At 34.1% G+C, this 20,428-nt stretch overlaps 1 protein-coding gene and 1 long non-coding RNA gene across 2 annotated transcripts in view; one reads left to right on the forward strand and one right to left on the reverse strand.

The window, feature by feature from the left end:
- LOC130992384 (T-complex protein 1 subunit beta-like) overlaps positions 1-20,428 on the forward strand; it is a 629,300-nt gene that overhangs the window by 386,878 nt on the left and 221,994 nt on the right. The gene's annotated exons all lie outside the window — the stretch shown is intronic.
- LOC130993458 (uncharacterized) lies at positions 359-5,066 on the reverse strand. Its single transcript, XR_009091670.1, has 3 exons — positions 3,894-5,066; positions 3,559-3,812; positions 359-2,158 (listed from the first exon to the last, which is right to left on the reverse strand). It is a non-coding gene; the product is annotated as an uncharacterized LOC130993458 (long non-coding RNA).

A 20,428-nucleotide genomic window follows, 5' to 3' on the forward strand; every position in this document is an offset into this window, starting at 1 on the left:
CCATCATTTCTGCGTCTATATACTGGATAACCCTCTTCATCCACGGTTGTTGTCTCAACATATTTTTTTGGAAAATATTTTGTACAACGACCATTTGACATGCAAGGCGAATTTTTCTTTGTTATTCCACAGGGACCATGAAGCATGAAATCTTTTACAACTGTATAATACTTTGGATCCAAATCTCTATCGGGTATTTCAGCTGATATGATTTTGTCAATGTTCCCTGGTGAAGGATCTCTATCTTTATTTGAAAGAAAGAGCAAAATGTGTGCATGTGGAAGTCCTCTTTTCTGGAATTCGACAGTGTATACAACTGTGACAATAACAAACAAATGACAAAATATAATAATAATAGACTTGGTAAATATCACTATTTTTGTTCTTTTGTATCTGAATTTTTTTAATTTTTGCTAATATTACTTGTGGTCATTAATTTTCATGGGTCATTGTCATCGGTATTACATATAAGTGCAATGTGGTCAACTTTTAAATAATAAGGATTATATTTCTTTTTGTGGCTTTACTTTTGTACATTTATTATTTATTATATGTATTGTGATTGTGTTATGACTAAATATTGGATTTATATGGGTAACGTATTAATTAGATTTGATAAATTGTTTATTTTATCAGCAGCGTGACTTATTAAGTTATTAGTAAAAAACATGCTTTATTTGCATGTTTTAATTATGATGGTATTTGCAATATTTAATTTCTTTAGATATGTTCGAATTGCATTTTATTTATGTTTTCTGCTTTGTTATTTGTTTGACAGTGCTTATTATATAAGTTTTAAGAAGATACAGAAATTAATGCTTTTTTCTATGAAGTCCATCGTAATGATAATCAAAATATATTAAATCTCCAATGCAGTGAACAACTTTTGTAAGTAATATCAAATCCTAAATTAGAAATTTCAAATCCTAAGAAATTTAAGAAAACTAATAGACCCTAAAACCCTTAATAGCATAAAGACTAATTAAGGGCCAAGCTTAATTAAAACCACTTCAAAAGAAAGTGGAAAAAGAGTACTTGTCTATGGAAGATAAAGAATAAATTTCAAATCCTATCCTATCCTATAATAATAAAACTGCAGACACTACATAGGAGCATAAAATGAACTATTCTCAAGGCTTCTCTTGCTTGATGACAATTCTTTTGCTTTTCTTTTTCACAATTGTGGGTCCACGATTATCATCATCCATTTTCTTCTTCATTGGCTCATCTTCACTCAAGTTGATTGCTGTTGTAACTGAATGTGCATTGCTAGAACCTTCTCCTTCCTGAAAATAATTTATCAATTATATAAACTTAAAGTGATAGAACAAAAATAAATCGAAATAAATTCTTGACATATTTGAAATTTATTTTACCTTAGTTCCAGGCCGTCCATTTTTCACATGTGGTCCACAATATTTTTCAATCATATGTGGATCACAATTAATCTTGCTCACAGCATAAGCATTGTCAAACATTTTTGTTTCTCCAGGCTTTATAACAATTTTAAACAATGCTGTTTTGCCCGCCATTGCATCTATCTCAAAAGGCAAATCTGTAGTTTCGTATGCCTACGAAATGTTAGATTTACATATTATTAGTGAATGAAAAAAACAGATTGCGAATAAATATTAAAAATTGATTTATCTGTAAACAACTTACAGAATCATCAGCAACACAAACTCTTAATTTGTATCTGTCATAATAAACAATTTACTTGGTCATAACCTATCTTTTTAAAAACGTTTTTTTTATATAAAAAAATTAGGAATCTACCTTAATCTCCCTTCAACATCAAAGCTTTCACAACTTTCACAAAAAAATGAATCATCGGCCACTTTCAGCTTTTTACTACATTGTTTGCAACTCAAATATGCCCATGCTCCAAGTGTTTCAACAGCAAATATTGTACCATAAATCCAAAACGTGCCAGCCTATTAAATAGTAGTGACCAAAATACACTATTAAAATAATTCTAATTCAATCAGTATATCATATCTAAATAAAATGTTCTATTAATAATACCTTTCCATCCCCTAGTTCAGAAATCATCTTTAGCATTGATATTCCATCATTAAGTTCATCTTCTATGGTACGATATGATGGAATTTTCATAAGCTTCAAAGATATGTCCTTGTCTTTTTTAATTCTGCCCCAACTATAGCATTAAATAAAAATAGTTAGTATATAAAAAAGGGTAAATATCATATTAAACCTTGAACTATACCCGTTTTATCAAAAATACCCTAAAACTTTTGAAATGCTTTCAAAACCCTCAAAGTATCAGGGTTTTATCAAATATACCCCGCATCTCTTTTCCGGCCACCAGAAAAGTGACGTGGCTCGCCGGATGCCACAGTGTAATTTAAATTATATTTCTTTTAATCCATATCATTTTTTTATTCTCTTTTTTAATCCATATTATTTTATAAATGAAAATCCATCATGGAAATTAAAATCTATTCAACCCAAAATAATTGAAATTCACGCAGATCGTTTCTCTCTGATCGTTTCTCTCTGATTCAACCCAAAATCTATTCAACCCATAATCCTTTTTAAAATCTCTCCTCGACCTTTCTCTCTCTCCCTGACCTCTCTGTTGGCCGGACGCCATCGGCGAGAAGCGCCGAAGCCGCCGCCCCTCCTCTTCCGCGGCGAGCAGCCAGCCGCCGCCGCCGCCACCGCGCCAGACGCCGTCTCTTCCAGCCCGACGTTGCCCCCTCTCCCCTTCTCTCTTTTCCTCAGCCCAGCAGCCATCCACGAGGCCGATGCTGTCGTCTCCTCCTTCTCTTTCCCAGATCTAGCGCCGCCACCGCCGCCCCTGTTTCTCCGGCGAGGACGCCGCCTGCCGCTATGTCCGGCAACAACACGGCAGTAGCGGCGCCGTGACAGACGGCCCCGCCCCAACAACTCACCTCAAATACCCTTTTATGTCATTATAGGTTTTCTAATTGCTTCTGTATAGATGAGCATATGCATACATATTACATATGCCATTTTGATTTCTTATGAAAGAATTGATTTTGAGTGCATCTGTGTTGTTTCAATTATAAAGTGGGTGTTATGAATCTGAATGTAAAGATGAGAACAATTGTGAGAAGTATCTGCACACAACCGACAAGAGAAAAACAGAATATTGCTGTATAACATTTGCAGAGATTTTAAAAAGGATTATGGGTTGAATAGATTTTGGGTTGAATCAGAGAGAAACGATCTGCGTGAATTTCAATTATTTTGGGTTGAATAGATTTTAATTTCCATGATGGATTTTCATTTATAAAATAATATGGATTAAAAAAGAGAATAAAAAAATGATATGGATTAAAAGAAATATAATTTAAATTACACTGTGGCATCCGGCGAGCCACGTCACTTTTCTGATGGCCGGAAAAGAGATGCGGGGTATATTTGATAAAACCCTGATACTTTGAGGGTTTTGAAAGCATTTCAAAAGTTTTAGGGTATTTTTGATAAAACGGGTATAGTTCAAGGTTTAATATGATATTTACCCTATAAAAAATGATACTTTTTAAAAGAAATGGTTTTTGAAAATCTTACTCTTCTTTCATTTGCTTGATTTCTGCAACATTTTCATCTGTAATAATGTTTGTTACATTGTAACAGCTTGTAATTCGAACCTCTCCTGCATATAATTTTATACATAAGTAAATAGTAATTTTTTAGAAATATATGATTTATATGTTAAAAAATCTGACCTTTGTAGATTGTTGGGCGTTTTTGGTTCATCACTAAGATAGTGAAACATTTTTTCTGCATATTCCTCCCATAGAGTGCAAGAAAGTGTTCTTCCCCTGCATAATATAAGAAGATTTATAAAGTTTTAATATATTTCACATATAATTACATAAATAAATAAATGGTGTGAAAATAACTCTAGATCTTCAACAACTATTTCCATGAGCTGTGTTGCTTTTCCATTATGATCTTTGATCACCGGTTGATAGCTTGAAACAATGACTCCTATTATATCTGCATTCAACATATAAAATATTTTAAAATTCTGAAAATATAATATGGGATTAGAAACTGATTTTTCAATTTACCAAATAATATGGGATTTGCCACCTCGCTGTAGCTCATAAAATTGTATTTGAGATTTGGAAACGAATCATCCTCCACTTCAACAATATGAGTTTGCCTGAATAAAAGCATCTTGTATTTGCAATCTGTGGTTCTAAACTTCATTGTGTTGTTTGTAGTCACAAAATCCTTGACTGCATACACATTTCCTTCATTTAGCAATGGCTTCATAATTGTGATGGAAGATTGATTCACAGTCGCATGAACTCTATTACCCTGCGATTTAAATTAAAAAATATCAAAGCATGAAAACCTATCGAAAATTAATGAAAAGTAATGAGAAAGTATATTTTGTAACCTCTTTATCATGGAAGACACATTCAAGTGATAATGGGATTTTACTGTTGAATCTCAGAACATCATAGGAGCGAATCAGACGAAGCTCTAAGGCAATCTTGCTCTTTCCTGGCTGCAACTCTTTGACAACACCAAAAAGTGGAGGCATATTTTCCTGTAGAGAATGCTGCATACGAAAGCTTGCAGAAGAAAGTATATGTTTGTAGGTTTGCGTGTATTATTTTTTATTAATATGTACGTATTTTTATATTGCTAAAGCAGTCAGTTACTAATGAGTAGTTGTAATGTTAGTGGATGTATGCATATTTAGTAGTGGGTGTATTATTGTATTTTAATATTTTATTATCTCGTAGATAGTGGGGACTATTTTGCCTCTGTTGTTCTTTTTTTGTTAGTGTATTATTGTATTTTAATTTTAATATTTTAATAAATTTAATATATTTAACAAATTATGTTGAAATTTTATTTGACTCTTAGTGGGTTTAGTTTGACTCATCCGTGGGTTTTGTTATATTTGTTAAATTATATTGAGATTTTATTTGACTCTTAGTGGGTTTAGTTTAACTAAAACGTGCTAAATAGGTGGTTTAACAGGCTGTGCAGCTTTAGTTGAATAACCCTTCATATAATTTTATTTACAGAATTGCCACAAACTGTGTTTTCATATAGTATATAGATATACTATACTGTATATTAGGAACATCTAAAATATCAATCTTTTTTTTCGATACGTTTTCTTTTCATATTCTTTCATTTTTCTTTAAAATATGCAAATAGAAAAAAAAAAAAATGGACACACATGAATGATTTAAAAATAAATAAAAAATGAATGATTTAAGGCATACTTTAAAGGGTTAATTGGATATAATATCACAAACTTTGCCTAAAATTTATTTTCCCCATGATCTTTAAAAATTTCATTTTATATCAAATATTTTGATATTTGTTCAATATTTTCACGATTTTTTTTTTTGCCCTCAAATTGGAATCGACGTGGCGTTGATGTGGCTCGCCGGCACACGTCATTCCGATAAATTAAACGATGCATTTCAGTTTAAACATTAAAACCCTCGTTTCAACAATCAACGCCACAATTGGGCAAAGCAACGGCGCCAACAATCGGCGCACTGGTTTGAAGGACTGAAAACACGAAGCAATCGGCGCCAGCAATCAGCGAGCAATCGGCGCCACTGGTTTGGAAGACCTCGACACGAAGACTTCCACATTGGTCTGGTGAGGAAGCCTTCCACAGAGGTGGTGGAAAGAAAAACAATCGTTTTTTTCTATCGCCAAAAGCAATCTTTGATTTCCTTTTGCCCGATAAAAATGAGAAATTAAAAGAAATTAGGGCTTTTTATTATGATTTAATATTATATGTGTAATTTAAAATTCATATATATTCCGCGTCAGTGTTACGTGTAAAATTAAATCCACGTCACTGCTATGTAATTTTTCTGGTCATTGAAAAAAAATCGTGGGGAAATAGAATAAATATCAAAGTATTTGATAAAAAATGAAATTTTTTAAGATCGCGAGGAAAATGAATTTCGAACAAAGTTCGTGATATTATATGCAATTAACCCCACTTTAAAATAAAAAGTTAAATTATTATTGGAGTGGATTTTTAAAATGACCACTTTCATATTGTAAAGATAAAAAATGTCCACTAAAATAAAAAACTTAAAAAATGTCCACTGTTACCAAAATACCCTTCACATTAAAAATTAAAAAAATGTCCACTTTACATCACCCTTTTAAAAAATCCCGCAATTCACAACCAGTCGAATTCACAACCAGAATTTTTTGTTTGTGAATTCACAACTAGTCGAATTCACAGCCAAAATTTAATTCACAACCAGTCGAATTCACAACTAGAATTTTTTGGTTGTGAATTCACAACCAAAATTTAATTCACAACCAGATTTATGTTGGTTGTGAATTCACAATCAGTCGAATTCACAACCTGAATTTAATTCACAACTAGAATTTATTTTGGTTGTGAATTCAAGTAGTTGTGAATTTGAGTTTTTAAAGTTTGAATTCACAATTCACAACTGAACTGAAACTGAACTGAAACTAAACTGAATTGAACTGAAACATTAAATTCACAACTGAACTGAAACCCTAAACCCTAAACCTAAACCTAAACCCTAGTTGTGAATTCACAACTGAACTGAAACTGAAACTGAACCCTAAACCCTAAACCCAATCTAAACCCTAAACCTAAACCCTAGTTGTGAATTGTTACGATTGTGAATTCACAACTGAACTGAAACACTAAACCCTAGTTGTGAATTCACAACTGAACTGAAACTGAACTCAACTGAACTGAAACTGAAACTGAACTGAACCCTAAACCCTAAACCCTAAACCCTAAAACCTAAACCCTAAACCCAATCTAAACTCTCAACCCTAGTTGTGAATTGTTACGATTGTGAATTCACAACTGAACTGAAATGAAACACTAAACCCTAAACCTAAACCTAAACCCTAGTTGTGAATTCACAACTGAACTGAAACTGAACTGAACCCTAAAAACTAAACCCTAAACCCAATCTAAACCCTAAACCCTAAACAGTCGAATTCACAACAAGAATTTTTTTGTTGTATTTACAACCAAAATTTAATACATAGCAAGAATTTTTTGGTTGGGAATTCACAACCAGTAAAATTCATAAGCAGAATTTAATTCACAACTAGAATTTATTTTGGTTGTGAATTCAAATAGTTGTGAATTTGAGTTTTTAAAGTTTGGATTCACAACTAAAACTAGAATTTATTTTGGTTGTGAATTCATAGATCTCGTTGTGAATTCAAGAATATTAAATTGTGAATTCAAGAATACAATTCCACAACGTATCCAGTAATCCTGTAAACATTGTAACCACAACGTGTAATCCTGTAAGGTCGTCATGATACAACATAATTAATAGCTAAACTGCAAGAATATCACGGTTTCAAAATCCACATTGAATCTTTAGAGGCAAGGAGAGAATGGTTGAACTTCATGATTATGAACGGGTATGATTTAGTCAAGTTCACACATAAGAAAATGCAAGCTACGGATAATTGCCATGATCATAACTTTAAAATTTAGAAAGAACAATCAGGCAAAAGTGTTGTTTCTCTTTTCTTTACTAATAAAGTCAGAGGACATGCCGAGAAATCAAATAAGGAACAGGAAAATCTCATAGTTGAAATATAAGAATTCTATGCTACTCCTTGAGGTAATTCCCCAATCTGCAAATTATGGGTAAAATCGTGGGCAAATGCAAAGAAACAAAGTGTTTTATTAAGCATAATAGGTGCAGAGAAACACAAATATGGTTTTCCCTACATATATATAGACAACAATTCACAGAATATGAAGACAAAACAATATGTGTTAAAATCACTATATTTGTTCGAATTTGTCAGGATGATTACATATTTGGGTACTGTTTGAAGGGGCTGCATAGACATTATCAGTTGCAACAACACGAATTAACAAAACTCAAACTGAAAAGTAAGACATCCTAAATCATTTCATGGAGCTCCCATCATCATCTCTAATTATTTTCATACCTATTCTTTCTAACTTTAGACGCGACTGAGAGGAAGTATTTGCTCCGCCGCGATTGGATTTGGGGGAGCTAGGGCTCAGGCGCTGGAGCTCGAGCACAGAGGGAGAATTGTTGAGGGCGGCGGCTGTAGCAGGAGCTGTGGTCGACGGAGGAGATGAGAAAGAGGGAGAACGACAGCAGTCGACGACGACTTCGCTGGAGGAGCTGCCTCGCCAGGAATTTCAGGCGGCGCTCGATCGATTGGCGCGGCGGTAGCGCGAGCAGCGGCAGGCTCGCTCGCGGAGGTGTGGCTCAATTCTGACACCAGAAGCCCTAGCGCCATCTCCGATCGGAGAGAATCGATCGGCGCGGAGGTAGCTCGAGCAGCGGCAGGCTCGCTCACGCCGATTTTCAGACCACCTGTGATTTCCTCTTCGAGAAATCTCGAGAGCAGCAATGGCGGTTTCCAGATTAGGCGGAGGAGAGGTTTTCGCGGATGAAGATCTCGTAGGCGGTGGCGCGGAGGTCGGCATCGGAGAGTGTGGCGGCGGAGGTGAAGCAGCAGGTGGCGGAGGAAGGGAGATTGGCGGCGGCGGAGGTAGTGAGAGAGAGATTGACGCGAAGAGAGAGAGGAGTAGGCGGTGGCGCGGAGGTCGGCATCGGAGAGTGTGGCGGCAGGGGTGAAGCAGCAGGTGGCGGAGGAAGGGAGATTGGCGGCGGCGCGGTAGTGAGAGAGAGATTGACGCGAAAAGAGAGAGGAGAGAGGGATAGAAGAGTGGATATTTTTTATTATTTTAAAGTGAGGGTTATTTCCGTCATTTCAATCACAAAGTGGACAATTTTTAATGTTTTTATCTTAGTGGAGAATTTTTATCTTTACAATATGAAAGTGGATAGTTTTATATATTAACTCTTATTATTGGGTTATATATTATAATAATAAGTATAATTATAAAATTCATTCACGTGTGCGTTGTAGTAATTTGATTCGTACACTGATTCGCAACTCGAATCAAATATTCGTTTCAATTTTTACAAGTGTATTTTAAACAATATAAATCGAATCCTCCGTTTGAATTTATTCGTACACTGATTCGCAAATACTCGAATATAAATCGAATATTCGATTCGTAATTTAAACAATATAAATCGATTCGTATTTTAAACAATATAAATCGATTCGTATTTTAAACAATATATTCAATTTGTACACTGATTCGCAAATACTCGAATATAAATCGAATATTCGTTTCTGTTTGAATTATATTTGGAATCAATTTTTTTTTAAAGATTTGATTATCATTATTATTGTTGCTCATTTTTATTTAAATAAATGTTCTCTTTTTGTTTATTTTACTTTATATTTATTTTATTCTTTGTATTTAAAAATATAAATATTACTACTATATATATATATATATATATTTAAAAAAATTTGAATATCAAATAAACTATCGTAATTCTTGAATCGTATTTGACACCTAATCGAATCAAAAAGGTAATTTTCAATTTGATTTATTAACTTTTAATAATAATAATTGAGGATGGACTTTAAGAGTTCAAAATTGTTATATTAAATGACGGCTATTAATTTTGTTATATTGATGGCTCAATGTTATTTTCTTAACCAATGATATTGACTTAAATTATTTGCTTTAGAATCTATAAATTTAATTATTACTTATACACATTCAATTAGTATACATTACATATTGAATTTAATATTATACTCATTAAGTTGATAACATTATTATTACACATTATTTTAAATCAAATATTAATATTTAGATTAACATAAACTTTTTGTTACTAATTAATTTAACTCATAAACAATGACATTTTTACATAATTTAAAATTTTAAAAATAAATAAATATATTGTGGCCGTGCATTACACGGGAGAGCGCATTAGTACTATATTAAAAAGATAACTTTTTTTTTGATGAAATTGCATTATAAATAATACAAACCACGCACACACCCCACCTAGTGGTTATTGTGGCCGAGAGTACTCGAACCTGTGACCTCTTGGACAACAGACAACCACCCCAACCACTAGGTCATCCCAAGGTAATTTCCATAAAAAAAAAAGAAGATAACTTTTAGTTTGAAATCAATTTCAAATCAATTATTACTCACTAATTACAAATATTAACTATTCAAATACGTTTAAGTTAATATATATGCTTGTATTGTCCCAACCTCTTAATAAGTAATTTTACTACCAATTCTCGTCAAACTCATAGTAATATATCTATATATAATATAAAAGATGAATTTTTTACCTCCAATTTTTATCTCTCCTTATAATTTTTTCCTTCAATTTTTCTATTTTAATTCTTTTCGGAAAATCATTAATCATTAATTTCAATTTATAAAAAAAATACTCAATATGAATGTTAAATTAAAAACTATAAAAAAATAAATTTAAAATAAATAAATTATGATCATTTAAAGTATCAAAATTAATTTTTCTTCGCTCAATATTAATAGTTACTAATATAACGATTACTAAGAGCCTGTTTGTTTGACACGAATTCTGGCATGTGAAGTAATCTGATTCCAAAATATTAAATTCCTGTGTTTTGTTTAATTTTTATCAGTCAAGGAAAGTAATAAGAATCCTGAAACAATGAAAGTAGTGCAACTTTGCAGGATTCTTATTCCCTAACTTTTCATAGGCATTCTTTTTCCTCATTCTCAGGATTCTTACTTATTTGTATTATTCTATAAAATGTAATTATTATTATTATTATTATTATTATTATTATTATTATTATTATTAATTAGTTCATAATTTATTTTTATCAAATTATAATTTAATGAATAATACTTTATTAGAAAATGTTAATTTAATTTTTAAAATTATAAATCATATTTATGTCGTACATTATTATTATTATTATTATTATTATTATTATTATTATTATTATTATTATTATTATTATTATTATTATTATTATTATTATTATTATTATTATTATAAACAAATCTTGATTAAATTTTAGAGCTACGAATCATACTTTATTATTATTATTATTATTATTATTATTACTATTATTATTATTATTATTATTATTATTATTATTATGTAAGAAAATTTGAATTTGATTTTAGAATTATAAATCATATACTCCCTCCGTCCATGAAACAAGTTCTCAGTTGGTGTTCGGCACGGAAACTAAGAAAGCTGAAAAAGGTGGTGTAAAAGACAAAAATGGCAGTGTTAATATATTGTGATTACTTTTACTAATCTTTCACTAGCTACTTAATAATAATAATAATAATAATAATAATAATAATAATAATAATAATAATAATAACAACAACAACAATAAAAATAATATTAATAACAATAACAATATAATAATGATAATAATAATAATAATAGAAATAATAACAATAACAATAACAATAACAATAACAATAATAACAAAAATAACAAGAAGAAGAAGAATAATAACAATAATAATAATAATAATAATAACAAGAATAATAATAATAATAATAATAATAATAATAAGAATAATAATAATAATAATAACCATAACAATAACAATAACAACAACAAAAATAAAACGTTACACAATTAAAATTAAAATTAAACGTTACATTAAAAATAAAAATTACACAATTTAAATAACTGAAAAAAATTACATAATTAAAATTAAAATTACAATAAAAATTTAGAATTTTAAAACGAATTAAAATTAAAAGGAATTATAAAAAATAAACAGAATACCTCCATGGGCCCACCATTACCCCAGCCGCCCCAACCCAAACCCCACCCCCACCGCCCCAAACCAAAACCAGAAGACAAACTTCTCCATAGCAGCCATTTTTGTCTTCTCCAAAGCTTTAAAAATATTGAATTTCATTATTTTTTTTGTATTTTATGCGCGCATAACGCACGCAATACCCAAATTCCGCCTTTCGACCCGAGGTGATGAATCGTACCGGGGTCGCACAGCCGCGGCTCTCCAGCGCGCGGTGCGCCGTGTTGCTGTCGCCTCTCCATTGGAGATGCTCTCACCCACCTCTCAAAAAGAATTAAAAAATTAAGCTATCATCCGATTTTCATTTTCTCTCGGTCTCTCCTCTTTAACTTACCTTCTACGCACCATTTGTATCCATTTTATCTCTCCAAAAAATTAATGGATCTTTTTTTGGTGGAAGTCCCCTAAGAAAAAAAGAAATTGGTGGAAGAAGTTTGAATCACGTCGACAAGACGAAGATGGAGAAGTCTGATACTAGTATTTTATTTGTGAAATTGGTGGAAGTCCCCTAAAAAGAAGAAATTGGTGGAAGAAAAAGAAACGACACTCTCTTTTAAATCGCGTGTGCATCAGTCGAACCGGCTTCAAAAGGATAGACACGTGTTACAATACTAAGGGCCTGCGCAGCGTCCTTAATTGCGGACGGCGCAGCATAGACACGACTTCAAGTCTCGGGAGTAACAACTTCGTTGCCGATAACTTTATCAGTAATGCCCAAAATTATAATAACTTACCTGTGATGTATTTAAATATTATTAAAGCTATGGGACCACCCCTTAAAATAATTAATGAATTTCTCATTCATAATCTTTTTAAACCGATTTCAGGGTTTGATCTAGCTAATCGTTCGTTAAAGGAGATATAAGGTGGATTTTGGTGAATGGAGAGATAAGGTGGCTCTTGGAGTGGATGGAGAACTAACTACTAACATCTAACATGACTTTGCCTGATCAAAAAAAAAAAAAAAAAGGAGTTCGAATCTGCCTTTTTGAGTTCCTGTTTCTTGGACAGATTAGGAGTTAAGACTTTCAAGATATGAGAAAGATGGCCAGCTTCAATTAATTTGGTATCACTAGAATTATTTAGATGTTGGACTTCACTAAATAATCATTGCCTTAAATTAGAGGTGATTGAGTTCTTGACTTTGTATCGTGGGGTATGGTATGTTCTCTTGTTTCGTCGGCATACTCCCTCGATTGTGATTGAATCGTATAGTATCCAATATCACCATATTTAATTGTGATTGAATCGTACAGTATCCAATATTACCATATTTAATTTGTATTCGTAATAATATTCGAATATTTAATTTGGTATTCAAGACAATATTTGAATATTCGATTCAATTCAGTATTCAAAATTTATTTTTTGAAAAGCTTCTTAGAGTTTTTTATTTTATAATTTACAAGCTCTTTAAGAATTTATTTTATCAAAATTTTAAAAAGAACTTATAAACTCTTAAATAATTTAAAAATTATTTTAAAAGGTTTATAAATTCGATTAAACACCCTCTTAATGAAACGGACCAGTACAAATAGAAAGGGAATTCTTAGCCGCTCTAGCAATCTCATGTGTCATATATTTGGCATCTAAGTATGTCTTTGCAGCACTTCACAATCTCATTAAATTCAGAAGAATCAACGGGAAAATTGTAGGGACAAGACTTAGCAAAAAGTTATTTTATTATTTTCTTTCTTGTAAGAACTGACGTGGTTCTTAATTGAAGTGAAATTTATTTTTCTTTCACAACATTGTCCCAAGGGGACACCAAGCGGTGCGACCTCTTGTGTGTGAACAGTGACGTCCCGGGTTCAAACCTCACTGCTCCCCTCCCCAACTCCCCCAAGTCAAAAAAAAAAAATTCTTTCACAACATTTTCTTTAAAATTCGAACATGATTCAACAGTCATATTTTTCAGTTGCCAATGTAACAACCCGATATCGAAAAAACAAAAGTTCAGTTTATTGTTTATTCCTTCAAAAATAAGTTCAATTTATCGAGTATTAATATTATAATGAATATAATGAATAATATACTCCCTCCATCCCTCGATGATAAAGCGCAATCTATTGATAAAACGCTTTCCTCCAATCAACCAATAATTTTTTTTTAAATGCTCCCCCATCCCTCAAAAGTTTGCCCCAAAGGAAACAACACAAATTTTAATAAAGATTGACCGTCCGTCAAGAGTATGTTACAATTGTCATTTTGGGCGTTCACAAAGACTATGTTACTTTCTTTTTTAGGACATGGTCCCATATCTATTCTTTATCTTCTATCCTTACAAATACTTATTATTTACAAAAAACTCATCTTATTCAATTTCAACAATCCTACAAAAAAACTCATATCTTATTCAATTTCAATAACTCATTTCATATAATGGTAGAACCTTTTCTCCACTATATAAAAATCATCAAATATTTTATTAAATCACGTATTCAATTAAAGTACCATACTCTTAATGGATGGAGGGAGTATTTGATGGTGGGATTATGTACAAAAATATGAAGTAAGGAGATTGCGGCAATTTTTTTGGCGGACTTAGAATGTTTCTCTATCAACTACCGGTGGCAGTTAATTTTTTTTAGAAAAAGAAATAGAAAAACTATCGGTGGTAGTAGACTAGGTGGCGGGTGCCGTTTCTATTGGGCCGACTCATATTCAATTGATGAGCCCAATTTCATAATGCGAGAATATGATGGGCTTCTATAATGATTGGAACGGTCAAAAGCCCATCACCTCACCCCTTTTTTTTCTTTTCTTTTTCAACAAGCTAATTTTCATGCGATATTCGATTTGCTGATGAAGCCAATTTTAAAAAGAATGACTAATATTTAAAATCTAAATTTATTAAGCTCGTTTGAAAGTAAAAATATCAGGCCTATGCCAATTGCCAACTGTATTTTATGACGTCGAAAATTGCCAATGTGCCAATACTGTGACTATATCAATTTATAGGAAGGCGATCGTGATCGGTGCTGGTAGTGAGAGGGAGGGAGCAAAGGTAGATGAAGAGTAGAACAAGAATGTGATTCAACATTATGGGAAAGTTACTGCAACTACGTTTTTTTCGGTGGTGTTTGGAGCTGTGATTCAACTACCCATTTTAGACTAATAAATCGTTAATTTATTCCTTTAAAAGAACTCCAATATATCGGGAATTATAATGAATATAGTGAATAATACTCCCGATAATATTTATTGGAATGCTTGTCTCCATCTATCAACTACCTATAATTTGTGGTAGTAGAATAGGTGGCCGTGCCGTTTTTGCTGGGCCTACTCACATTCAATTGATGAACCCAATGCAATGATATGATGGCCTCATGTAATGATGCGAACCAGTAAAAGCCGATCACCTCACCCCTTTTTTCTTTTCTTTTTCTCGTCAAGATAATTTTCATGCGATATTCGATTTCGCGATTAAGCCAATTTTAAAAAGAACGACGAATATTTAAAATTAAAATTTATTAAGATCGTTTCAATGTATTAGGCCAAAAAAAAAATCGAGCTTGGTTTAGTAACAAAACGAGTGAATCTTGAAGATAAAAATACTCGACTCATTCGAGCTCGGCTACACCCTTCGGTTGACCCTTCCAGTCCTCCGGCCGCAGTCGCAGTCGCATGGGCACCCTGAAAGAAGAATGTTTTGATGGCGACAGTTTAAATTACAGGTCTAAATAATTAGTGTCATTTGTTCACTTTTGGTCCCTCCATAGCCGTTTTTCTCTTCAAACCGAATCTAATATTGTAGGCTAAATTAATCCTTTGTCGCATAATCACTTTCCGACTTTGCTGCTAAAAGTTCATGTGCTGTACGAAATTTCAAACATCTCAATGTACATACCGCTACGTGTAATTTATTTGAATATACACAGCTCCCTATTTCATTTTATTGATATTTATTATGTACATATTTTTTTGAGCGGGCAAAAACGCAGAGGAGTATTCCACATCTGACGAGGGGACGTTTCATTACTCGTGATCTGAGATTAATTTTATCTAATCTTCTAAATCAAATGAAAATATCCAATATTTAAAACTCAAGATAAAAAAATCTGACCTTCAAATTACTCTCTGCGTCCCATTACTTTTGGGCACGGAAATTAAGAAACGTGTCGTTAATAGATAAAGTGGGTTGGTGAAAATTATTTAAATATTAGGTATAAAAGAGATAATATGTTTTCAATAAAGAAATGAGACATTTGTAATGAGACATCTCGTTATGGAAAGTGAGACATTTATAATGGGACAGAGGAAGTATTAAATTTTGAGAAAGAGCAGCATAATTTGCTAAATTATGAGTTGTACGTCCGATTAATTAGGATTGAATCCTTGACTTCACTCAATTCGATATTAATTGCAGAAGGAACGTTTATATATATACCTATTCTTTTCAGCTCGAGAGGCCTTACCACATTCCCATATTTTTCAAATAACGACTCTTTTTCAATGAAATATAGCTACAGGAATATTTTACTAGGCATGCATAAATCAACGACAAACAGTTCTTTGACAAGTTATTGAAGTTGGAATATCGCTTATGTGGAATGTACACCATCTTACATAAATTATGTATAGCTAGCTAGGTCGTATTAATTAAGATAAAGTAATTTCTCGTTCGTAATAAATAAACTAAAAGATTGAAATATCCACAACTTTCAGTCAGAACTAGCAAATGTTTGATAGTATTAATTGTTGGAAATATGATTTTAAGCCATATCTGAAAATTATTATTTAATTAAATATTTATTATTTAATTAAAATAATTATTGGATGTTAATCTACATCTCGAGTAGATCAACGTGATATACTTGAAGTCTCAAAACCGATTTCCGATGAGTGAGATATTGTATGTCAAAGTTTGAATGTTGAAGAGGGAAAATAACATTTGTTATGCTATCCCACATTGGAAAACATAGAGATGTTTTTCATGTATAAGAATAGCAAAGCACATGGAGTTGATAAATTGACTTGTGGGCTTGCTAGTGGGCTTGATCTAAGTACTAGCCTCGCGCGCACACACACACGCGCGCCGCCGCCGTCGACGACGATCGATCGGACGGACGGACGGACGGGTCGGGCCGCGGCCAAGGACTTGGATCTTGGTGCTTTGGTGTGGTGTTTGGGGCCCAAACTATTTTTTGGACCAACTCCATTGGGCTTTTATTTTTTGGCCCAACTAAATTGTTTCTTGGCCCAACCCACAGCAACACATCAGCAGCAGCAGAAGGAGCAGTAGCAGAAGCATGCCAGCTTCGACTTCTGCATGGCGTCTTCATTTTTGCAACTGAGTTTCCAGTCGTCATAGTAGAATTCAATGTATTGAATTCATACTTACCACATGTCTATAAATAGACCTCTGGAGAGCTTGCAGTGATACACGAATAAATACTGCATTCTGCCATTTCTACACACACACTCTCTGCACAACACTTGTGCTCAGTTCTTGATCCTATTCAGTTCGCCGGAGCTCGCCGGATTGTGGTGCTACATCCGACGAGACGAAGTCGTTTTACCTTTGGGGAAGATACGCCTAAACCGAAGAGCACTACCGGGGCGATAATCTTCTTGCGGGAAGAGATTTATCTCGACTCGACTTAGTCTATACGTATAATTTATTTATACAGTATATTTCACTTGTACAAAATTATTTGAGTTGTAATTTCTCAAATTATTTTCTTTGTAATATTTTCAATTATTTTGAGTTGTAATATCTCAAAATATTTATTTTGTAATATCTCGATCGTGTACCCGGTTCTAACAATCGCAAGAAGATTATTTCTCTGCCGTTGATACACGTTCGAGAAATGGCTCACACCGACGTCAATATGGACGGCGCCACCACCTCTGCAACCATCGGTTCAACCACGTCGTCAATGTTTTCCTCGTTTGCATCAATGGGCGCTTCAACGTCAACCATGGCCCCATTGCAAACATCCAGAACTATTGGTCTTGCCGAGAAACCATCAACGTTCTCGGGCAAGAATTTTAAATATTGGCAAGAAAAGATGCTATTCTACCTCACAACCGTGGGGTTTGCCGGATTCTTGATGGAGGATAAACCTCCAACCCCGAGTGAAGGGGAGACAAGCCAAGAAATTCGTGCCGGATATTTGAACTGGTGTCGCGGCGACTACCTGTGCCGTAACACCGTTCTCATGTCTCTGGACGAACGGCTCTACCGTGTTTTCAAGGTTCATGAAACCGCGAAACAATTGTGGGAGGCCCTTGATCTAAAGTATCAAGTGGACAAGGCGAATACTACCAAGTATGTCGTTGCCAAATGGTTGGAATATAAAATGGTTGACTCCCGACCATTGATGGACCAAGTGGAAGAGTTCCAAAATCTTTCACATGAGGTTCAAGCCGAAGGGATGCCCTTGGCGGATGCATTGCTCGTTGCAATCATCATAGAGAAATTACCTCCTAGTTGGAGGAAATTTCAAAACCTTTTGAAGCATGAGCGCTCGGAGATGTCCGTGCCGATATTGTTATCCAAGCTTCAAATGGAGGATCACGTGAGAAGTCGTGATCAAAAGGGAAAAGCTCCGATGGAGGCAAAGGCCAATCTCGCCGAGAAAGGCGGACCCTCCAACAAACGTGGTCGCCCTAACCCTAATAATAAGGGTAAAGGGAAGCAAAGCGGTAGTCAACCATCAAAGTTTGATGGTGTATGTTATAATTGTGACAAAAAAGGTCACATGGCTAAGGATTGCCGCAAGCCAAAGCGGAAGAAAGCAAATGGCAACGTGAACAACGTCGAGAAGGACTTCGACGATTGGAACCACGATGACTTTGCTGCCATGATCTCCGAGGTGAATCATGTGGACAACCCGAACGCTTGGTTCGTGGATACCGGCGCTACCGTCCATATATGCATAAATCGTGAGTTGTTCCACAACTACAAGGAAGTGGAAAACAAAACGATAATGGAGGCTAGCGAGCGGACATCCCAAGTCCTTGGCATGGGAGATGTGATTCTTCAACTCACGTCGGGCGTGGAGATCACATTAAAAGACGTATTACACGTTCCAACTGTCCGAAAGAATTTAATTTCGGGCTTTAGGCTTACGAATAAGGATTTTGAATTGTTTTTCAAATCTGACTATGTTGTAATACGCAAGTGGGGAAAGTTCCTAGGGAAAGGCTATGCCTCCGAAGGACTTTTCAAACTTGGTGTAAGAGCTTGTAAGCCTGCCAAGGCTAAAATCAATAAAGATGCATCAACTTCTTCTGCTTACTTGATTGAGTGTTCTGATTTATGGCATTGTAGACTTGGACATGTTAATCTAAATGCTATAAAGAGATTAGTAAAAATGAATTTACTAAAAGTTGATGAATACAACTCACAAGAAAAATGTGAAGTTTGTGTTGAAGCCAAAATGGCTAAGTTACCGTTTAAATCGGTAAAAAGGAGCACTCAACCATTGGAACTTATTCACACCGATGTTTGTGATTTAAAGTTCGTGCAAACTAGAGGTGGCAAGAAGTACTTTATCACCTTTATAGACGATTGCACAAAGTATTGTTACCTTTACTTATTGAAAAGTAAAGATGAGGCTATTGAAGCTTTTATAAACTTCAAAAATGAAGCCGAGAATCAACTTGGATGTCGAATTAAGATGGTTCGAAGTGATAGAGGTGGAGAATATGTAGCTCCGTTTGCTGAATTATGCAACGAAAGTGGTATAATCCATCAAACGACGGCTCCTTATTCACCACAATCTAACGGCGTTGCTGAACGCAAGAATCGAACTCTTAAGGAGATGATGAATGCCTTGTTGATTAGTTCGGGATTACCCCAGAACATGTGGGGGGAAGCTGTCTTAACGGCTAACTATATCTTGAACAAGATTCCACTCAAAGGGAAAGATGTAACTCCCTATGAGCTATGGAAAGGAAGGAAACCTTCGTATAAATACCTCAAAGTGTGGGGGTGTTTAGCCAAGGTAGAAGTGCCTTTACCAAAGCAAGTTACAATAGGACCTAAAACGGTGGATTGTATCTTCATTGGTCATGCACTTAATAGCAGTGCCTATCGTTTTATAGTGCACAGATCGGAGATACCTGATATACATGTTGGGACAACGATAGAATCAAGGAATGCTATATTCTTTGAAAATATCTATCCTAACAAGGATAAAGGTACATCGAACTCTAATGATGGAGTTGATGGTGATGCTACAGGTTCTAAACCTATGGAAGTAGCTAGTAATTCTACTCAAGTAGATGATGCCACGGGTTCTAATCATGTACCACCTAATAGGAAAAGACCAAGGTCTAAACCTATGGATGTAGAACCGAGACGTGGGGAACGAGTTAGAAAAGCTAATGTCTATGGACCGGATTATGTTGTCTTGATGCTAGATGGCGAACCGGTGACGATTAAAGAAGCTATGTCTGGCTCAGATGCAGCTCTCTGGAAAGAAGCCATCGATATTGAGATTGATTCCATTATGCAGAATCATACTTGGGTGTTAGTGGATCTACCACCTGGAAGTAAAGCTTTAGGATGCAAATGGATCCTAAAGAAGAAGTACAAATCTGATGGTACTATAGATAAGTACAAAGCCCGACTTGTCGTTCAAGGTTTCAGGCAGAAAGAAGGGTACGATTTCTTCGATACCTATTCACCTGTGACCAGACTAACATCTATTCGGATGCTTCTCGCTATTGCTGCCTTGCACAATCTCGAGATTCACCAAAT

The sequence above is a fragment of the Salvia miltiorrhiza genome, chromosome 1 (assembly GCF_028751815.1).
Source record: "Salvia miltiorrhiza cultivar Shanhuang (shh) chromosome 1, IMPLAD_Smil_shh, whole genome shotgun sequence".
NCBI classification, from domain to species: domain Eukaryota; kingdom Viridiplantae; phylum Streptophyta; class Magnoliopsida; order Lamiales; family Lamiaceae; genus Salvia; species Salvia miltiorrhiza.